Source organism: Melospiza melodia, chromosome Z (assembly GCF_035770615.1).
Source record: "Melospiza melodia melodia isolate bMelMel2 chromosome Z, bMelMel2.pri, whole genome shotgun sequence".
NCBI lineage: Eukaryota > Metazoa > Chordata > Aves > Passeriformes > Passerellidae > Melospiza > Melospiza melodia.
The window spans coordinates 5,655,293-5,674,051 of record NC_086226.1 but is presented as its reverse complement, the minus strand read 5'-3'; positions in this window follow the sequence as shown (position 1 = coordinate 5,674,051).

The window sequence follows — 18,759 nt, the reverse complement described above, 5'->3', positions numbered from 1 at the left end:
GGATTAATAACAGCCTGCTCACCCCCAAAATATCAGAGCCACTTTATGTATTGATGGCAAGCGATTCATTAAGTTAAAATGCATGTAAGCTATAATTTTCATCACATTCTTGTATTTTTTTTGTTGTGAAACTCAATATAACTCCAATGGTTTAATACCTTATAGAAATGAGGAAGATCAGAAGATTTGCCAACTCTATTTGTGAGGAAGAATGAATGCTTGGTGATACTAACACATAACACAAAACCAGTCAATTAACATCTTTAACATGTTTGCTGCATTTCTATTTTACGGATTACACAGCACTTTCTGAAAGAGAATAAACACTGTCTAATAGAGGCAGTAAGAAGAACAATGTTCTCTGTTTTTTGAAGGCCTTGCAGAGCACAGAAAATTGCTTCTGCTCTGGAAAATCTACCTGCTGCTTCAGACTTGAAGTAAATAAGTTCCTACAAATCTCTGATGAAAATAAAGGGCTCAGAGAGGTCTGTAACAATCTGTACTTCGAATAACTTACATATTTTATAATAGCAAGCAAATTCTCCATGTCTGACCAAATATTCCTTTTTTCTAATGGAGAAAGTCAAGTACTGCAGAGCCAATTCATGCACCCCATCTCCCTGATTTTCACTGATCACAGAATAAAAACCAATAGAATTACATTGTTACACACAACAGCTTTTGTTTTTTAACTTTTTTCTTACAAGAGGAGAAATTTAGATAACTGTGTAACAGTTCCCCAGCTGGAACTGGTCTCGAGCTACATTTCTTGAATCTTCCTTGGAATCTGAAATTTGAAGATACTTCTCAAGATGTGAAGGCCTGCTTTTGACTCTTTAAAAATCTTGAAATCAGATTCAGGCTAATACTCAGGTTTTTGAAAATAATGGCTTGATACAAGGTGCTTCCAGCACTGCAGGATTTTCTGAAGTCTGTATGGAGACCTTCCAAAAAAAAAACAACCTTGGAAAATGAGACTCTTCCCATACAAGTTAGTGACTATTTCAACACCAGTAACTGAACGAGTTTTCGTAATGAACACAGATATCACTTATTCTAAAAGGTTTGAGGGCCATGCAGAAAAAGCAATAGTTTAAAACCCCAGTGGGGTTAGTTACATGTAAGATATGTGCAGTGATTAAGTGAGCCCTGTGTTGCTCTTCTGTCACTGATTAAGGGTAAAAGAAGCCACAAGAGTTAATCCACTGTCTGTGCTACATTCATCAGTAGCCCTGAATATTTCTGCTTAAAGCCTTTCTTATATATCGCATTTAAATATCTGTGTCTGGTGTCCAGCTCAGAGGGGTTCTGCTTTCTTAAATGTGGTTAATCTTACTGTAATTTGATGCAACAAAAGCGAATACAGTATATATTAATATGTAGCTACACACAGAGTTATGGTCAGCAACACATTTCAACTCTTTTAGTGTAGAAACATGACTGAAAATCCTGCTTCATTCTGATTTTTCCTGCTGTTCCCCTTTTTGCAAGGTGTATTTGTTTCTAGTGCAAGACTGCAAAATGTATGTGCTCATAGTGAAGCAACAGATTTCTATTTATCATCTGCTTAAGTCAGATAAGATCCTCGTTGTATATGTAATTTCTCTTTATCTGAAGATGCCTTGTGCCTCTCATTTTTCCTTTCATTTTAATGACTTTATTTTCAACTTTGATTTAATTCTCAGTATCTTTCTTAGTTATTGGATCTTTGGGACTCTCTACCCCTTAGAAAGCTAGATGATTAATTTTAAGACTCACAGAGGCAGATTCTGAAATTCATTTTATTCTGGTCACCATTCTTCAAGTTTTATGTTTTCAGCAAAACTGATAACAGAAGAAGTAGCAATGGTACCAAAACAATGATATCTTTTTAGGATTAAATGCAATACCCATTGAAGCTCCTGAAGCTCTTCCCAATAATTTGATTAAAAGTAATTTTGCAGACCCAACAGGGAGAAAGATAAACACCTTTTTTTTTCTTTTCTTTTCTTTTTTTGCTAGTGATTGTGTGCTAAAGGTCTAATTGCAGTACTTTATCTTGCAAATTTTTAATACAAAATATTTGTTAAAGAGTTTAAGGTTATAGGAATGTTAACCTTCAGGCTCAGTAGCAAATATCCATACAAAGGAACAATACTCCTTGAGGTTTTTTTTTTATAAGTTAGTTCCAATTTACAGGAGTAGCTGCCTTTCAAAACATGTGTCCTTCATGTGTAAGCCCCTCTGGGCTCACAACCACATGTGTGCAATTACATACTGAGTAGTTGTGCTACTTCATAGCATGAAAAATGCCCTTAGGGTGAAACAGGTGTATTTGCGAGCACAGCTGATGGAGACGTTGATCTAGAATTTTGTTCATTTTCAAATCACCCTCTTGGTTGAAAGAATCTCCAATAAAATATGCATAAAAAATAGGAATAATAAGAAATGCAACCACAATATAGGTGCAGCTCCAGTAAATGTTGAAAGGTAAAATTCTCAGCAACTTATCTAATAGAAACAAAAACACACTAAATTTCCTTGTAATTGGTTCATCTCATACTTTAAGTGATGTGAGCGAGTGTGCTAATTTAAAATAAAAACAATTTAAAAATTAAAAAAAAAATCCAAAACATAAACAAAACAGTTGCTAGAGGCCCTCTTAGACAATAAACAAACTTTTATGTACTTATTGGATTCTTTCTGAACCAGTGGTGACTGCTGTGGGGTTTTCCAACTGTGTGCTGTTACAACTTTTCTTGTAGGAGTTACTGAAAGTGTTCTTGTGTCCACATAACAGTTCTTATATTTGTGAATGTCCTGCAACACCCATTTAGCACCATGCAAGCTCTAATTTACGTCCCTTATCTCTTCCTTTCAATCTGTTTTTTTTTTTGTTGACACAACGAATTATACAGGAATATATTCCATGTGAAAAATATGGCTAGCAGCACCTGGATGTGAGTTAAGCTGGTTTTGGAGTTAAACTGGTTCTCTATTTCTTAAAGAATTTTTTCATTTACCTAATTCCAGTGACAGTATTCAGTAGCCCATGTCTGTAGACTGGCACCTTCCTGGAGGTTGCAGAATGGGGTTTCATTGGAATCCTTTAAAGTAGTTATGAACAATCACACCCAGAGTCTTATATCAGAACACATTCTCTATACAGACTATGACTTAAGATTTAAGAATGCAAGCAAAAATAGAGAAGAGGAGAATCTTTTGAGGCAACACCCTTAAACATGATGATGTGGTCTGTCTTGAGTCCAATCAGTGCTCATTACAACCTATTGGGATTTTTATTCCTTACTGCATTCTGAAATAGGCCTTCAAAAGACTTTTGCAACTAATATTAAAAATCACTTTTGAACACAAAAAAGAAATTCTCTAAGATCTTAAAATGCAAGAAATTGCTTTTGATTAATATAAACTAAGCTTCCTTACTATAATAATTTATGAATCATAGGATTAGATTTATCTAACCGATGTCAATCTTGCTCCAGATAACTGTGAAATTTCTCTTCTGACTCAATTCATAATTAAAAATCAAAATAATAAGATTTATGTTCATTTGTTTATTCATTTTGTAAATCTATAGGCCATTTTGCTGGCAAAGTTTCGAGTAGAAAGATCCAAGAAATATTGATTTTCCTCCTCTTCATGACTATTTAATTGGTTAAAGTGTGCCCCATTCGCACAAGCCATCAAATTGATGCTGGCTACATTTTAATAAATGTACTCCTCACCCGATCAATACATCCTTGGGAAAAAAAGTGCTGCTCCATCATATGTTAATGGGAAGAAAATCTTTTTACTATAGTCAGTCATCATGACAAACAAGAATATGAAAAGTGTTAATGAAATGACCACCTGTCTATAAAATGAGACTCGCAAGACAGTTTCTTTTCTTCTTTTAACTCGATGAAATAAAATGGAAAATTACACTGGAGCTTGTTGAACAGGAGGTAATGTTCACGGTTGGAAATCAAATGCCATAAAGAAAGTCAGAACTGAACTTAATGTGCCCATGATCCAGAGAATGGAATTCACTATAGCCATGTTGACATAGAATATATTCAAATGTTCATAATGGAGCAATTCAAGCCCAGTCCAAAAGAAGGATTTTAGAGTTCTGGCTCCTATTCAGGTTTCAAGCTGCCCATTGATTTAATTGATTTCAGGAAATCAATTTGAGGTTAGGGAAGTTCTAAGCAGAATCTGAGAGCCTAAACCTGTTGATAGGTGTTATAATTAGAACCATATTTTTTTTCCTTTATCATTTTTACCTCATTAATATTTCCAATGCAGGCAGTGGGACAAGCTGTGTAACTTATTATGAACCTAACCTAAATATACCAAATGTAATTTAGATTTCACAGATTTAGGATTTTTAACACCACTAGAACCATTAAATAATCTAGTCTGATATCACAAACTTCTGGTATTTATCAGTTGATCCTGTTGAGTTACATTTGCCTAATCAGATCTCCAGCAGCTGCAAAAAGAAGGATTTATATATTTTTTATTACTATTATTATTAGTTATGCATTCGCCATGCAAGTTTTATAATCCTGTTTGATTACCAAATCAACTACACTTTTAAGGCAACAAAGCCTTAAAATCTGAATTCATATTGAAGATTAGACACAAAAAAAGTATTTAGACATCTCATAACTTGAAATGAGCTGGCCAGTTCCCTGAAGTTATTTTAACTTGTAGCTTACTGACCAATATCCCCTACATGACAACCAAGAAAAAAGGGTATAGGCAAGGGAGGTAAAGAATCTACAGCAGCTGATATACTGAGCATGGAAAGATGTCTATGAGGCAATAATAATCATCAAAGAGAGAGGACTTGAAGCTTTATTTATTTTTGTGGTTCAGCCACTTGTAACAAAGGTGGTTAGGTGACCACCTTAAAGGGAGTGTTGGAAATAAAGAAACTCTTAAACATCAGGGGCCTGAATCAACCATTTAGGAACATGGAAAAGAGCTGCTGGATGTTTTTGTTGTGAAGCATTATTCAGGAGGTGAAAAAGATGTTTTCGATACCTTTCGTAATTTATTTTTGAAATAGGTGTTCAAGATTCTAGACCATTACGCTGAAGAGTATTTCTTTGGGGATGCAGGTAAGAATGGGAAGAAAATTCTGCAGATTGTTAACAGTTGAAACTGAGATTTCTGGTTTTTTGGTTTTATTTTCATTTTAGAGGTACTGCCTGTATTGTTGAAATGTTTGCTACCTTTCAGTTCAATGGAGAAACCCCATGTTGTTCTTCCCTTTGGTGGTTGTTCTTCTGCTCTCGTGATTTTTTTTCATGTCTCATCTAACAGCAGCCTATAATGTGTGATAGAGAGAATGTGGAGGTACACCAGCATGCCCTCAACTCAGTTCTGAGTGAATAGTACCTCTGCATCTTCCAAATAATCTGGAATTCTTTCTCCCAGATCACAAGATGTACGACCATTTTCTTCCTTTGGAGTCACTTTTATTTGAATATTATTCTGTCAATAGTTATTCCCCCACTCCCTCAAAAAAGAAAACCAAACAAAAAACAAAACAAAAAAAATGAACAAAACAAACAGATTGGGAGGATGGAACAGAATGGGGAAAATAGGAGAAAGGATTTGCTTTTAAGATCTTCAAGAACCTTCTTTCAAGCTTCTTTTAAACCACAGAAAATTTCCTACATAAAAAAATCTGACTTTTGACTGAAAACATTATTTTTTGAAAAGAGCATTAAGCACAATGAAGTCTACCCTAAGTGTAGCAAGAATCTTGACTCTATTTTTATAATAAATGTTGCCTGCATAAGCATGTGTCCTTGTGTTTCTGCTAAAATCTTTTGTTTTGTTTATTTTTAAGGATAAAACCCCCAAAAATCTGAAAAATCTTCTCACAAAAACCCACTCTGAACAAACAAACCAAAACTCCATGCAGTCAGGTTTGACTGGCTGATATAAGAAACTGCATACAATGGCTGAATCTTTCTCTGTGCTGCTTACTTTGTCCCATTCTTTTATTACTTCTGTGATCTTAACAGATGAATGCACCAATAGCTCATTTTGGTCCTAACTCAGCTCTGCCTGTCTGGTTTACTGCCATCAATATTGCAGATACAATATTGCATCTAGAACTTAAACTCAGTGAAAGCCTTAAACATTGCTCAGGTCTTGAACCAATTCTTAATGAAGAGAATCACTGAATGTGAATCTTCCCTTTGATTTCAATAGGCTCATCAGGATCTAACTGATATGGTACATCAGAGATTACTCACTAAATTCAGTTTTAAATTCATACTGTCTGTTAGTTTATAATTCTTAGCTAAAGGACATGGATAAGGAGTGTTTGTGCTCATGAAAGTGCAAAAGAAAGAAAAAAAGCTGTCTAAACAAGCTATCATGAAATATAATAAATCAGAGTATTTAAATGTTCACCTGACTGAGGACTTCAAGAAGTTGATTTAGAGGACAAAAATCAATGGGGACCCACAGAGAACACAGTTTTCTGTGAGATGTTTTTGAAAACATATTTAAACTTATTTAAGTCAGGATCCTTATACACTTTATTATAATTCTGAGAAGATAGCTGTGTAAAATAGGTTCTTCCTTAGTTGTCTTATTATTGCTTTTGTTTCCCTCTTTCTCTCTCCTTTACCTTTTTTTTTTTTCATTTTTTCCTCTAACTGCTGCAACTTTTCAAGGAGCTCCATGGGGACTGCAGAATGCAAAACCACCTGAAAACCTCAAGAGTATCTGAAGCTTTAGTCCTTAAGTGATCCTTTAACCACAAGAGACATACGGGCAATTTTTTTCCACCTCTGGTAAGTGAACACAACGGAAGAACAAACCTAAAGATTGTAACCTAAAGAGGTGGTAATTAATGAAAACAGGGAAAAAAAAGTGTCTTGGTATGTTGTGGTAAATGTGGATGTATTGGTATGTTGTGATGAATGTGGATCTTTTGGGAATTTGTCCTACTGTGTGAAAGAATGGATTCCTCACTATTTTTTTCAGGAGCGCCACGATTATTTTGCGAGGCGCTGCACGTGGGTTTGGGGCAGTCCCAAGCACAAATAGAGGCTGGCTGGTAAATGGATTGAGAGCAGCTCTGAATAGAAGGACTTGGGGGTGAAAAACTGGGCAAGCACCAGCACCGTGCGTGTCCAGGCCAGAAACACGCTGAGTCTTGGGCTGCATCCAGAGAGGAGTGGGCAGCCAAGTGGAGAGAGGGATCTGCCCCATTGCTCTGCCCTGGTGAGACAGACCCACATGGAGAGCCATGAACAGCTCTGGGACCACAACATGAGGAGGACCTGGCTCTCCTGGAGGGATTCTAGAGGAGGAACACAAAGGTGACCCAAGGGCTGGAGCTCCTTGCCACAGGGACAGGTTGTGGCCAGGCGTTGTTCAGTCTGGAGAAGAGAAGGGTTTGGGGAGAACTCGGAGCACCTTCCTAAACAGGTACAATAGAGAGACTTTTCACAGGGTCATGGAGTGATAGAACAAGGAATAATGGCTTCAAAGCAAAAGAAGTTAGGTTTAGATGCCGTATTTGGAAAAAATTCTGGTCTATGAGGGTGATGAGACACTGGAACAGGTTGTTAAATTATTATAGGCTGTGAAGTCAGAGAAAGTTTGGAATGAGGACATTAAAAACATCATAAAGATATGAAAGGTGAGATTAGAAAGTGAAACTATGCATTATGATATCAAACTCCTTCATTCTTCCCTTTTTCTTTTTTTTTTGCAAAGACAAACCATCAAGCTGCACACAATTTTGTGCAGGGAAAAGGAGAAATGCTAAAGTGTGGAAAGATATCCTGCTTGAATTTGTTGTATTTAAAGTATTTAAAGTCACTTTTTTGGGAAAAATATAGACAGACTTTTTTTAATACTAATTTACTTTTTAAAAACTTTTAATATAAACTGCAGAGAGTGAAGTTTCACTATTAAGCAATTTTCTCTATTGAAAAAAAGACCTTGAGATTCTGCATCAAGAAAGAGCCACTGAATAAGTACAGGATGTACTGAAGAATCTGTAATAATAGGCAGACGTAAGAGAAAAGGAAAATTGTCTCTGCATGTTTCATCATAAAGATCATCTGGGATTTCATGTGGGAAATTCAGCACCAATGTCCCTCTATTCTGATCTAAGCTTAAAGAGAACCACAACACCTTTTCTATTTTTCTTTTCTCTTTTGTTTTTTTGTCTTTTTAGAAGAAGACATTGTCCAGAACGCCAAAATTAGGTGTATTAGAGGCAAAATGTGGGAAATGCAGCTTCTTGATCTTAAAGTCTCTACTTTTTCCAAGTAAGCTAGTTAGTCTGGGAATTCTTTTTCCACAAAACAATAGTGAAATTAACTCTTTCTAACACTGTTAGCTGGGTAGTAGACTCCTAAAACTTAGTGAGGGTCCCTGTAAAGGGTGATTTTTCTGTATGATTCAAGACATCCATGACAGAATCCATTACTTGCCTTCTGGATGGGTCTTTTCCTGCTCATGGAAGTAGAAGGGCTGTGGTTAAGTCACACTCAATAAGCAGAGCTTATTGAAATGGTGTGTGATGTTCGTGCACAAATATGAGGTGCATTGGATGAGTCAGCTGGACCTGAAGGTCAGTCAAACACTCTCCTTCCATCAACACTTTGGAGTGACTTTCTGTAAAATTGTCAAAATATTACATTGCAACTGAACAAAAAGAGTCAAACAGACATTTCTTTCCAGAAAATGCTCATATCCAGAGAAACAAGCAAATTGAAAGAGATCAACTTTATTTTTTAAAAAGGACCAAAAAAAAAATTATGTTTTGAGGCCCTCAGGGTTTTTTTGTCTTTTTTGTTTATTTGTTTGCTTGTTTGATTTATTTTGTTGTTGTTGTTCCTTTGTTGGTTGGCTGGTTTTGGCTTTTCCTGGGGGTTGTGTTGATTTGGTTTGGTTTGGTTTTGGTTTTGTCTATTTTCTGGTTGGTTGGTTGGTTGGTTGGTTGGCTGCTTTGCCGGATTGAGGGTTTTTTGGTGTTTTCTTAGGATTTAGGTGTTTTTTGAGTTTTGAAATTGGTTCTTAGGTCTTTCATTTTTTGGTTGATTCTGTTTTGTCTTCTTCATCAAGAACAAAATATCCACATAAATATGAGATTTTTCAGTAGCAAACAAGAAAAAAAACTAGTTGACTTTTTTTTTTTCTTCCCTTAATAGAGAAAAAGTAAAGGACAAAAATTGAGTTTCAATGAGAGCTTCTATAAGATAATGACAAAAGTGATGATTTTGTTTGTTTCCATTGCATTTTCTTTAAAAGTCATCATAACTAAAAGATTTCAATCTAATTAGACAGAGTTGATAGCTTGCTGCAGGTAGATTGCTTAAAAGGATCTATATAATGTTATTAGCCTAATAGACATCCAAGACTAAGGAAGAAATTATCTATTTTGTAGTTGAAGTATTATATCAGTGTGTCCTGTTGTTTACTTGTCAGCTGATAGTGTATCAAACCTGTCCTTCAGCCTTTGTGCATCTTGTAATAAGTATTTTATCTGAATGAATCTTTATCCTGTAGTATAAATAAATTCAACTGTATAAATAAGTTAAATCCTGTTTTTGAAAGATGCATTTATTTACATCTATTCTTTTACAGCACATCACTTGGAAGTATTTCATTTGATTTGAGAAGGAGAGAGCAGACTGACTGCAAAAAACAGAATTAACGCAGAGTAGCATTCTCATAAAAAGCTATCTTTTTTTGCAAATACTTGTGCATTTGTGGGAGTGCTCTGTGCAGCCAGGAAATGTCACTGCAGATGAATTTTAAATAAAGTGTTCATATTTCTTTGGGGACTTTCAGATCAGAAAAGGAAATGGAATATTTACCATTTGGTGCATAATTCATTTACTGTGGGTAACTACCAGTTTTATTTCCACCCCTAGACTCAATGCATTGAAACCTTGTTAAAAAATAAAAATCTTAAATATTCAGCTATAAATATGAAGGCTAGGTGGTAGTCGTGGTGATAATAGTAACAACTATAATTACATTAATTATTTTTCTATTTATATAGAAAAAGGAAGGAATATAAAAGGAAGGAATAGAAATCTCTGACAGATGTCTTCTATTATTATTTAAGGAAGAAATACACTTAAGCAGAATGCTGCCACTTTGACATTCTTCTAGTGTACATTTTGTATAATTCTAGCTTGCATGCCTCTAATTCTAGTAAAAATTTTGCCTTGTCCTGGTACCACTGACTTCAATGGAGCTGCCTCAACTTTACATTTGTTTAACTGAGTCACCACTGGCCATTCCACCATGGCATTCTTTGCACTGGACAGAAACAGTCCTTTTTGTGAGTTGAAGGTAGAAAACTCAGTCAGCAGAGACCTGATTTCTGGCCTCTATCCTACCTCAGCAATGATAATGCACTAATAATTAAATACCATGATATTTGTACAGCTGGGGTTTTTTTAAGATGAAAGAGGAAGGGTGTGGTGTTTGTGCAGAATATTCACATATTTTATTTTCTGCTTTGGCGGGGGAAAGGTCGAGCAAAGGCCACCTCATCTCATGGCTAACCTGATGTGCAGCAGATAAAAAGTTTCAGTGTGATTTCATGCCCATCTTAGTCCCTGTATCACTCTGCATTTATGGAGTATTTCAAAATTGCATTCATTTCTATCCCAGTCAGATCTCAGAGAGGGCTTTGCACTTGATAACAGAATGAGACTGCCAAGTTCCTTATAGAAGAGGAAATGGCAGGAGTGAATTTTACCTATTTTGAACAAATTGCATTGGCCAACAGTCAAATATCATATTGATTTTAGCATTGCTCACTTTATAATTTGCTCCATGGTCCTAAGTCCAGCATATCTTATTGACCTTCTCATCCCCCTGCATTTCAGGCAGCTTCAGGTTTGCTGAGGTATATTTCTGACTTTTTTTTTGGTGGTTTTTTTTTTTTTTTTGGTTTTTTTTTTTTTTTTTTTATATGAAGGAATGCACGCTTCCCCCTGCTGAAAGGCCACCTAAAAAAATTTCTGTTCTTTTTCACACCAAACTTTCAAACTTTCTTTCTTCAGACTCTGTTGTCACAAGTATTGGAAATATGAATGATTTTGGCCTAAGCTTTAGTGATGCAGATAGCTCATTATCCCTTTTAGGAGTGTGAAATGTTATAGCAAATAAGTTTTTGGCCTTTCAAAAACCTTACCACATACTTCTGACTTTGTCTCCAATGGCAAACAAATCTTGTACCTTAGTTTCACTGAGTGATCATGCTGTTAGCAGAAGTTGAAAAAGTCTTTCAGGTAATGGCTGTCTTTTGGAATGGGCTATCAAAGTACATTTGGAGATATTAATCTTGCCTAATTTCAGTCTGACCTACCAAAATAGGCTCCAACTTTAGCCTGTGCAGGTAAATCAAGGTTCTAGCGAGCAATTTATCCTTTCTCACAAGCTGTCTTAGAATGACATAATTTGTGCTTTCTGCCTGCATCTCCCTCACTTACTAGATTTGTAAAAGTTATGGGGATGAGCTTAAAAGAAATGATTTTTGCCTTTAAAGCTCTCCAATAACCAAATGGAAACCAGTCCATATCTTTCAAATTAAACTGTAGAGCTTCTTGCAATATTTTGTTCTTATATTTTTTTTGATCTGATATTTTTGAGGGTTGTATTTTTTAAAAAGCTACTCTCAGTTAATGAAATTTTAAATTGAATATGGATAGGTAAAATGTCAGCATACATTTTTGATTTTACTGAAAAACGACACAAAAGATAATCCATCTCCCAAATCAGAAACTACAGTGAAACAGGTGAAGTTTTCTGGAAAACTTCACCTGTTCCAACTGCAGCTCCTTTCCTCTTTCCCTTCTCCCAGCAGACAGCGTAAAAATTGAGAACTTTATTTTTCTACTCTGTGATCAGAAACTCCTCTCTCTTGGACTACTTATTTGCCCTTTTTTAAACACACTGTACAGAATATCCCTTTGCATTGCTAGTAGGTTACCCTCTCAGGCCTTTTTTACCTCTAACTTCATGTCTTCCACTCTGCCAATAAAGTCACCTTTAGGAGGCTGATGGAAACTGCTAAGTTGGAGCACTAAATAATATTAATCGATGACTGATCTAAGATGAGGAAGGTGCTGAGGTTTCTCCACATCACCTGTTGCATGCCTTCACTTATCAGATACCTGCGTAATCTGGCACATTTCTCTTGGGCAGATATTTTTAGGGTGACATATTACCATATTAGCGGTTAATTATGGAACAATATCCAGCGCATTTAGCTAATTTTTCTTACCTTATACAAATTCTAAAAGGAAGAAATCTGTGGATAGTTTCAAGTACTGTTTACAGAGCTCACCTTCTGTTGGGGCACATACCTCTGAAAAGAATCCTGCTGCTTTCTGCTAGTCCTGTCTTTATTCCTAAGTATTTGCCATTTGTTTGATTAAAATAACCATTTCTATTCACAGAAATCAGTACAGGCTGCTCAAGGGAGGTATTTGTGATATACAGAAAGGTCTTGTCTCATAGGCTCACCAGTGTTTCGTCCTGGATTTTTTTATGGTACCAGTTTTGTCTGAATTTATCTTTTTTTTCTTTTCCTTTCTCTTGGTTTACATTTATGTGGTGCTTGTTTTAGGTCAGAGCTTGCCTTTTGATCTCTGTTCAAACAGCACAAGGATATTCCGGTTCATAGGAGCTCTTCTTATGTATTGCCACAACTACATCTGGGAAGGCAACATGGCCATATCAATAGTGCTTAAATCAGAGAAATTATTATCCTAGGCTCCCCCTCTATTTGTGCTGAGAGACATATCTTAGAATCCCAGAATCTCAAAAGGTTTGGGTTGCGAGGGACCTTGGGGACCACTTCTTTCCAAGCCTTTGCCATGGGCAGGGACAATTTCCACCAGACCCCTTCCAACATGGACTCGACTTTATGCTTAATAAACATAGAATAAGGGGCAGCACGGTGCAGAATATTCTAACTTAAAATTGCAATGGACAGAAATTTAATCCTGAACAGTAAAAGTAATAGGAAAAATTATGACCCATGTTATGTGGAAGCTCTTGGATGGCTCTACAAGAAGAATTGTCTTAATAGCAGAAAGATTGGGAAGAATAGCCTTATTCTTGACATAAGTAAAAGGTTAAATCAATAAAATCAAATATTTTTTTTTTGTATTTGCACCGGGGAAAGTATTTGGTGTCTCGTCTTCTTCAGTAGATTTAAAGTCTCTTATCTAAATGCTAAATTCCTAGGGTGCTTTCAGGACTTAGTAGGAATTTCTGTAATCAGACAAAACTGATCTTTTTTTATTTTTTGTATTTTGAAGGAGGATTTGGGTTTGGTTTTTATTTGTATGTTGGGGTTTTTTTTGGGCAAGATCTGAGTGCAAGTCATTGACTTCAATTATTTGTAAAAAAATGTTTTGCTTTAATATTTATCGGGGAGGTTATATATTTGTTGTTGTTGACTCATAAAAATTTTGTGAAAAATAGAATCAGAGAAAGAAAAACATATTGTAATTTTAGTTTGGGACTTTAAACATTTTTCATGTGTTTTTGAGAACTGTCTTTTTAATTTTTGTCCCAAATAAAAAGCTTTACAATTAAAATACAAAAGTAAACTATATTTTCAACATTTTAATGCAAACATACTGCATTTGAATTACTGCTACAGTACTTTGACAACCAGAGAAAGAAATTTCTTGGCAATTAAATCACAATTACCAGCTATTCTAAAGATATTTTTAAATTATCACACTCTCCCACTTAAATCCTAACAAAGCAAATCTGTTTAGAAAATCTTCAATGATAACTCTTCATTTATCAGGGCCTTCAAGTAGGTTTTTCATTTAAAGAAGCCTAAAACTTATGTCTAATTCTTTACCTGAAACAGGGCCTTATTCATGGCTCACACCATTTCTTTCCCTACCTGCACCAGCAGTGAAACATCAACCATATTTCTACTGACAATTCTTTGTGACACCATCAACACATGAACAAGATCTCTGCAGCTATTTCTTTTTCCCCTCACCTGCAAATAGTTTTCACCTAAAAGGCAAAATCAAATAACTATCTAAAATAATGCAGATATTTGTTTATCTTACCCTAAGAAGAAATAAAACACACATTTATACACTCTGGGAGACACACACGGCTGTGCTTAAGGGATGAAGCACTGCCTTCATTGCAAATGACAAAGAAACCAAATGGATTGCTAAAAGCAATAGAGCTCCTTCCCGCTCTGCCAGGGAAAAATGGCTGCAGCTCCTGCGCCTTAACTGTCGAGAAAAAACTTCATTATGCTTTCTCTCTCTTGCTCTTCCCTCTCCTCCCTTCTCTTTCTCGGTGTACCAGCTCATCACATAGCAAACACGACTTCTCCTCAATATATCTCTCTTTCAGATTTCATTGACCTATGACCTGTAATGTCCCAATTTGCTTCAAGTACCTTTATTTATGCCATTCTCAGGACCTATACATTTTGATCTAAGGAACGGTATTCTCTCCTCAGTGCCTATGGAGCACACTTTGCAGGTACCATCAGTTCAGAAAAAGCAGTCACCCAATATATGAGATTGTGACAAGGTATAATGTAATGGTAGTTATGTGAACCTCCAATAAACTAGTGGTACTTCACAGATTACTTGGAGAGAAAGTCTTTTAGCGTGCTTGAAGAAGTATGAAATGAATTTCATTTCCTTCTCATTTGCCTTGCTTTTGAAAGGTTTCATGCAAGATATGTGACCAACTATTATAGTACTAATCCATCCATGACAGAGCTCAATTTTCCCTGAGAATTTACTTCTGAATGGGCTGCAGAAAAACTTGAAAGCTGAAAATTAAAGTAACTGAACAGAGCAACCACTGAGCTGTGGGCAGCTGTCTGTCAAGAAAACCAGTCGGAACAAAAATGTAAATTAGATTTTATTTTTATTTATGTTTTTAAAGCAATCTGCAGAGGTAAAGTTTTACAGCCCTGTGTGTAAACAAGAGCAATGAGATGGAAGTGATGACAAGCTGCTGTTGTTGTGAGTTATTCTCATTAAAGTAAATATAAAAAAAAAAAAAGACCATGGTTTGTTGACAGTTTTAAAACAGAGCACTGTTCTGTGTTTAGTCACCCATTATGAGCAGAAACCCTGTGGTAATTCAGGCACTCATTTTATTTTATTTTTTTTTTCCCCCTTCGTGTCACTAAACCAGATAACTTCAGCGGGTTATAGCCACAGCTCTTGAACAGGGTCCTGAGAGTGGCTGAAATGGATTTTAAAGTGCGCAGCGCAATTGAAGATAATGCTATATAAATAGAGTGCTCAAGTGAGCGCAGTAAGCCGGGCACGGACACGGCGCAGACAAGGCTGTGATGGAGCAGGGATGTGGCACCCAGCCACCCAACCAGCCCCGTGATGGAGACGGCTCTGCCACCCTGCACAGCGCAGGAACCCTCCCTCGGCTGCTCCAGGCCAGGGGAGCAGGGATGGGAAGGGACAGGGGTGGGATGTCTGCCAGGGACAGGGACCTGCAGCCCCTCCAGCGCCAGGGAAGATGCCCCAGAACAGGATCTTAAATGTGACAGCTGTAATTGGTACCAAAAACATCAAATACTCTGGGAGCAAGGCTAATGGGAGGCTGGCTTCAGACATCTGCCCACCTGGACAATTTTTACTGGTATGGCCATATCTTTTCTTATTCCCGACTGTGGGCACTGGAATAAAAACGTTTCTATCTGAGATAGTCACAATTTCCTGGGCAAGGGGAGAAACCTGACCCTTTAAGAGGATATTTCATTGGACCCATCTTATATACGGGCCTGAGCTTAATATTGCCCCAAAAGTTCCCACCTTTTTTCCACTGGATGTGAAGGAGTTTGAGTGAGCAGCTCAGTTGGAAATGTCTACACGTAGGCAGAGCATTCTGACATGTTTCCTTACATTAACAATATAACAATTGTCTCTCTGCAACTCCCTGTACATAACGGCTAATTTCTCCAGAAATATTGACAAATTTAATCTTGGCCTAAAAAGCTCTCTAGTATGACTGCGAAAAGAACTATTTTTGTGGCACATATGATTATATTCTACCTCTGCCCTGCAGCAAAGCTGCAAACATTTGTGAATTTGCCTGAGGCAAAAAGTTATATGTTGTCTTCAACATCTGATAATCATTGCCCTGGAGAATGAAAGGTGAAATGGAAGGATATTTGGTGAAACCAGAAAAACATGAGATTCCCTCTCCCTGAACAGAATTCCAAGTAATATGACAGATCAGTTGAGATGCAGCAATTTATGTCATTGGAGAATGTGACCCAAGCCCATTTCTTTAAATGCAATCTCTTTTTTTTTCCAACAACTGTTAGAGCTAATGTAAGCTAGAAGACGAAAAAAGTCCATTCCCCTGCCACTGTATGAAACTGAAGAAATATTCCTGAAAATATTTTCCACTGTTTTGACAAGCACATGTTCTTGATCCCTATAGGAAGTTTTCAAGCTGTTGGGCCCCTGGAAGCTCATGACAGCTATGAAATTTTATTGATAAAAGTGACCAATAACGCTAGAACTTCATCAGATTGAGTGGAATTTCTTTGAAGGTGGCATTTGATGGGTACTGGGCCTATAAAACTTTCTCACAATCAGGTTGGAATAATTGCTGGCAGTCCCATCATTGATCTCAAAATTTTTAGTTGGATTCATGACCATGCTTTTGTCTTACACAAATTACTTACATGGTGTCCTTACTTACACTGTTAAAATTTTCTATATTAAATTCTAGATATTCTTCTGTATCTAATTTCATCCTATTGTAGTTTCACCCATATACATAGTGGCATTATTTAATTTCTTGCTTTCTTTTATTTTATCTGTTTTAATTAAAGCAAGAAAGAAAAGGGAAAATATGAAAAGCTTTTAATTAAAGAGGAAAGGTGTTTTTTACAAAATTTCCCATTCTTTACAAATTAAGTATTTTCACAAAGATACCATCCACTTGTATTTAGAAAACTTAAGTTGCCATGAAAGTTCTCAATAAATTATTGGAGAGACCAGATGTCAAAAATCCCACTTGCAAGAGTCAGAAGTCCTGGGAAAAATATTCTGTCCCCTCTTATTTGCAGAGAGATTGCATCCCTGGCAGTAAAGAATTGCTTTGTCATATGGTAAAGCATGACTTAAAGGAGGCACAGCTTGCTTGAAAAATACCATCCCTGTCTCAAAATCTCCTCTCTCCTTGAAGGACATTCTGGTCCTTTCCCTTTTAGGATGCTTTGCATTTACCTTTGCATTTCAAGTGTTGCAGGATCTCAGCTAAGAGCACCTGTCAGTTGTCAGGGGTTTTGCTGTGAGGGAAGAGCACTGCCAGGATTCCAGGAACAACCACGTGTTCATTTTTGGGAATTGCCATGCTGGAACTCTGCTGGTACATCCAGCCTGTTGTCCTGCCTTCATCAGCGGTTTGTGCCTGGGGCTCCAAGTGTGCTGCAAGTCCCACTGCCCTGGAAAGGGTTTCTCTGCAGGAAAAACCCTTCTGATTTCCCAAGATCTCTACTGGAAGTTTCCAGAACTACAAATTTGAATATTTCCCCCTCTTTTCTATTAACAATACAGACTGTGAAATCTCATCCTGCAGTTTTTGCTTTCGGTGCTTTTGAGTACCTGCAGACAGAGGAGAAAGGAGCTATCTTAAAAAAATAACAAATACAGTAAATAATGATTTGTATTTATTATTACATTAAAATAAAGCAAACACAAGTTTATACATTATGTACATTATGTTCTGGATTGTTTTATTTTTTTTCTTTTTCACTGAAATATATTTCCATAAGGAAAGAAAAAGTAAAAGCTTAGAAATATACTGTGAGTCGGGGGGGAGGGGAATCAAAAAAACATCTGTCAACTATTATGTGATTTTTGTTTGGCATTATACTATTGGATAATTATTTTGGTATGTTTGGTGGTTGGGATGAAAAATAATGGCACACAGCCCACTCAGGTATGCAGATTGCTGAGATGTTTCAAGGGAAAAAAATCACTTGCACATGTGAGTGTCTTTGAAAATTTAGTTCTTTAATGTTTTCCTGTGTCCTGTAAAATTTCTTTGTGTCCTGTAAAATGATAATTTTGTCTCTCTTGGCTTTACATGGTAACTGAGTTATTTCTGTGTTTAAGCAGCAGTTAGGACATGAGACTCTGGATTTAAGACTTGAGCTACTACTGTGATGAAAATGATTTGTGAGTAAATCCAGGTGAGAATCTGCTATAGCCATTTTCTGTCTCTTTACCTTTGATTCAACTGAAGAAGCAGAATTATTTATCTTCCAGCAGAAATTTTGGGGATTCTTTTCCGCAATTTTACTTTTTTATATTTTTGCTCATACATAAAAACCATGACCAGTATATTTGAACTAATCATAACAATTCCTTGAGGTCTTCCAATACTAAACATAGAGCAAAAAGCAGTTATTTTGCTTGCCTTTTTTTTTTCTTTTGTTTCTTTTCTTTTCTTTTTTTTTTTTTTTTTTCAGAAGCATTGTGCAAGTGGCTAAGACTCCCAGCATGGAAAAAACAGATATTTATTGAAACATAATTTCTATGTTTGTATTGTATTTCTTATCAACTTTTAACTTTGAATCCCATATTTGTGTTTTGTCCAGAAATCTATTGGTAACCATCCATTGAAATGAGATTAAAAAGAGGAAGAAGAACATACAAATAAATATGACAGAAACAGGGAGGTGGAAAGAGGGAGAAGACTACAAAATATCCATATAAAAATCAG